This window comes from Berghia stephanieae, chromosome 5, assembly GCF_034508935.2.
Source record: "Berghia stephanieae isolate SIO BIC M18660-M18661 chromosome 5, UCSD_Bste_1.3, whole genome shotgun sequence".
Classification (NCBI taxonomy): Eukaryota; Metazoa; Mollusca; class Gastropoda; order Nudibranchia; family Aeolidiidae; genus Berghia; species Berghia stephanieae.
Window position 1 is genome coordinate 50,509,263 of NC_088364.1, and position 5,000 is coordinate 50,514,262.

The 5,000-nt window shown below is 33.7% G+C and overlaps 1 protein-coding gene across 5 annotated transcripts in view; it reads right to left on the reverse strand.

Annotated features, from left to right (window-relative positions):
• The window catches only part of LOC144974152 (uncharacterized), a 14,152-nt gene that overhangs the window by 4,893 nt on the left and 4,259 nt on the right, over positions 1-5,000 (reverse strand). The gene's annotated exons all lie outside the window — the stretch shown is intronic.

The window sequence follows — 5,000 nt, forward strand, 5'->3', positions numbered from 1 at the left end:
AAACCTGGCAATATCCGACAAAGTTATTGAAGTAGGCAATAGTGGGGGGTGAACCTGAGATTCATGGAAGTATACACATGTGGGGAGTGAACCTGAGACTCTGGTTTTTGGCGGGTTTCAGCGAGTTTCACATAAATGCAATTACTTTTATACGAAACCCGGCAATATCCGACAAAGTTATGGGAAGTAGGCAACAGTGGGGAGTGAAACTGAGACTCAGGGAAGTGTACACCAGTGGGGAGTGAACCTGAGACTATGGTTTTCGGCGGTTTTCAGCGAGTTTCACAAAAAAAACTATTACTTTTTTACGAAACCCGGCAATATCCGAAAGTTATTGAAAGTAGGAAAACAGTGGGGAGTGAACCTGAGACTCAGAGAAGTGTACACCAGTGGGGAGTGAACCTGAGACTATGGTATTTGGCGGATTTCAGCGAGTTTCACATAAAAGCAATTACTTTTTTACGAAACCCGACGAAACCTGGCAATATCCGACAAAGTTATTGAAGTAGGCAACAGTGGGGGTTGAACCTGAGATTCAGGGAAGTGTACACTTGTGGGGAGTGAACCTGGGACTCTGGATATTGTAAAAAGACAATACCAAGGGGGAGGGGGAATTACTGTTTTACGAAACCCGCCAAAACCCGACAAAGTTATGGGAAGCAGGCAGCAGTGGGGAGTGAATCTGGGATTTGGACACAGATGAGGATTGAACCTGGGACTGCGAGAGGCTGATACCAGTGGACAGTGAGCTCAGGATGTACTTTTATTTCGAAGCCTACCGAAATTATCAAAAGTTATGGGAAGTGGGCACCATTGGGCAATGAACCGGGACTCAGGGAAGTGCACACTGGTTGAGAGTGAACCTGGGACTGTGAGAAGAGGATATCAGTGGAAATGAACCTGGGACTATGGGAGTTGGGTACCAGACGAGAATGAAGCAATTACTTTTTTACGAAACCCGCCAAAACCCACCGAAAAACCATAGACTTAGGTTTACTCCCCAATAGTATAACTTCCCTGAGTCTCAGGTTCACTCCCCCACTGTTGCCTACTTTCTTTCCATAACTTTGTTGGATATTGTTGGGTTTCGGAAAAAAGTAATTGCTTTTTTTTTAAGAAACCCAGTCCCAGGTTCACTCCCCAATGGTGTACACTTCTATGAGTACCAGGTTCACTCCCCACTGCTGCCTGCTTCCCCTAACTTTGTCAGGTTTCGGCGTGTTTCGGCAGGTTTCAGGTTTCGTAAAAAAAGAAACACCCCTAAAAATACCACGTGTATTCAGTAAATAGATGTCAATTGTAGTCTAATATTCAGTATCTGTTTAAATTATTATTATTATTATTATTATTATTATTATTATTATTATTATTATTATTATATTATTATTATTATTATTATTATTATTATTATTATGATTATTATTATTATTATTATTATTATTATTATTATTATTATTATTATTATTATTATTATTATTATTATTATTATTATCATTATTATTATTATTAGACGTCTATTATTATTATTATTATTATTATTATTATTATTATTATTATTATTATTACTATTATTATTATTATTATTATTATTATTATTATTATTATTATTATTATTAGTAGTAGTAGTAGTAGTAGTAGTAGTAGTAGTAGTAGTATTATCATCATCATCATCATCATTATTATTATTATTATTATTATTATATTATTATTATTATTATCATTATTATTATTATCACGTAAATTTTAATATAATACTGCAATTAATTCACGGAAGTACATCATTCAATTAAAAATGGCAGAAAGTCTGGCCACATATTTATAATGAATCGGGATTGTCTTAGATGACAAAACAAACAAACAAACAAAAACAACAACAACAACAACAACAACAACAACAACAACAACAACAACAACAACAAATGTGACAAACAGAAAAAAGCAAGATTTTAAAAGCAATGAACAATAGAAGAGCACATCAATGAAAAACAACAACGAGATTATAACACATAAAAGATATTCGTAATAAATCGATAACTGATTAAATAACTCCTACTAGATGAATTAAAAATCATAATCATAATGATGATGATGATGATGATTACAACAACAACAATAATAATAATAGTAAGTAGAAATAATAATAATAATAATAATAATAATAATAATAATAATAATAATAATAATAATAATAATAATAATAATAATAATAATAATAATAATAATAATAGTATAATATAAACATTAAAATATATTACAAGCAAATAAAATGATTAAAACAAAAATATTGGGGAAAAATAAAAGTTAATCCTGCCGGGATTTGAACTCTCGAACCTTAAGTTCAGAGTCAAATAGCTTATCCACCAAGCCATGGTGTCACTGAACTTTTACAACAAGATATGAAGTGAGTAGAAAAGTGCCAGAAGACAATAGAGAATAAAAATTTTTTTCGCGGCGGTGGCGGGGTTTGAACCTGCGACCTTATTGGTACGACAACTCCGCCTGGCAGGTGAGAGCGTGGCTCTACCGTGTGAGCTATCCACGAACACAAAAAATATTCGTTTCAAACCCAAAGTCATTTCTAGATCCCTCTCTCACCCACTTCTTGAGATCGCCGATTCGTTCACCACCATCGCGAAGTAATTTTGACCAGCAGTTAAGCCTAATAGCCAATATTCTCATCACAAACATATAACATAGAAACGATTGAGACATTGAGTATGCTCCGGTGTATGGGGTGAATTTTTAATTCAGAAAAGTGAGTGGAGCAGGCACTTATGTTGGTAACAACAAGATATGAAGTGAGTAGAAAAGTGCCAGAAGACAATAGAGAATAAAAATTTTTTTTTTGAACTGAACTTTTAGTGACATTTAATCATGTCTATTTAGACATAAAAAAATGTATTTGAATGCCACTCTTATTTTGAGATTTTGAACTATGTTAATTGCACAATAGCAGAAATTTAAAAATAACGATCAAAATATTTCTACAACTTTGAATCGGGCTGTCAGTTACTGCACGTGTTCAATCTGGTAGTAGGTCAGCAGTTTATTTACATTCAACTGAGATTGTCGCACTTTTCACTCTCTCTGTAATAAAAGAGTTCCTTATGGATACTGAATAGTGGCAAAGCACTATTCAGTATCTGATACTGAATAACCACTTCCATATAATTAAGACAAAATAATGTTACCAATCTCTCCTCATGTATTCGTTTGACTATCGTCACAATAATTACCGTGTTATCTTTGCTCCTTACCCAACAAATCCCTTGCTTCCCGCCTCTTCATCGCGAACCATCTTATGTATGTATTAGCTTCAGGACGGGCAAGTACGGAATCTGCCCACCCTTCCGTATTTCCTCTATAACTTAGAATTCAACTATCTCCTTACTCAGAAGAGTATTTCTCGTATACTAATTCAATTGTTGAGAAAACCAAAATGGTGGTTGTATTTTATATATTTATTTAGTCGTGACTTTTGAATAAAAGTGTTTTGTTTTATTAGACGGAATACAATAGAAAATTACATTGTTTTGCAAAAATATTTAGTCTGGCAATAAAAATACAGCGGTAATTACTTTAAGAATAATAATAAAAAAAAGAATTAACAAATTAATTTGTTAAAAAACAAAACAAAAAACAACAACAAAAAACAACAACAACAACAACAAACAAATAAGAAAACAATTTAAATAAATGAGTTTTGAGAAACACTAAAGAAAACGAGGGGAAAAAAAAGAAATAATTTAAATGGATAAACAAATATATTAAAACAACACAAACTAATACTAAATTGATATAATATTAGTAAATTAATAAATTTAATTCAATACTGGAACCTTCCCAGCACAAGTAAGGCAATAAATAAGAAAAAGTTCGTTTGCCAAAATCTCTATTTAGTGTACACTGGTTAATAAGGTGGGCTCATTTGAATTAGCCCGACCTAGTACTAGAGAGGCCAGACAGCAAAATCACCGTCAGGCGACGTGACGATGAGATGACGATGTGGGCGGAGTGGAGTGGAGTGGTTGGGGGGGGGGGGGTGATAAAAAGAACAGGAGCGTATCCTGGTTTATGTATTACGGGATGCATGGTGATTCGCAATCTATCAAAAATACACACAAATTGATTTCAGTACAAAGTATCAATTTTAAGTAGTAACTTTTGAAATTATCTAATTTAGATTTGATTATTTCGGACCTGGTAATACAGCATATAACTTGAAAAAACAGGCTGGTATTTGCCCACCCTGCCCATTATTACCAGCCGTCCCTCTGTATTGACGATGTTTTCAACACGGAACCAATCTACTAATCCGAGAATCTTCTGCCTTTAGGTTTTGTGCCATGGCGTCGAAGTAGAAGTTTGACGTCTTATGTAGTTGTCCGAGGTGACTATACAGTTTGTTATTGATGCTTGGATTTTGTGGGAGGAATACCAATTAAATTCTAATGGTAGCTTTTCCTTTTATTGTAAATGGTTTTATGATCATAAAAAACCCATAGCAAGATTTTCAATTTTCTTTAATTATAAGGACAGGGCGCTAATATCTAAGGGTTCAGTTATGAACTAAATTTGAATTAATTTTTTTACTGTTCAAATGTTAAAATAGGAGAACGAAAAGGAATGTGGATATCAGTAAGCAAAAAGACCAATTCTAACATAAAAATCAACCGGAGGTCACGGAAGAATAATGAGACAAACCCTATTCACAAGTCCACCTCCACACCTTACCTTCCTTTATAACAAGAGTCTGGAATCGACTCCCGCTGTAATTTGCAAACGCAGATAAATTTTAGGGACCATCTCTGAATTTAACAAATATATTAATTACTGATCACCCAAAACGCATTGCATTCAAATGTTGTCTTTATTGTGGCGGGGTGATATAGTTACAGTATTAAAATCGAATTCTTAGCAAAAATATAGACTTGGTTTAAGTTTACTTTTTTTCATTGATTAGAAATACTGTAATTCATTGTATTCAAGTGAGTACAAGT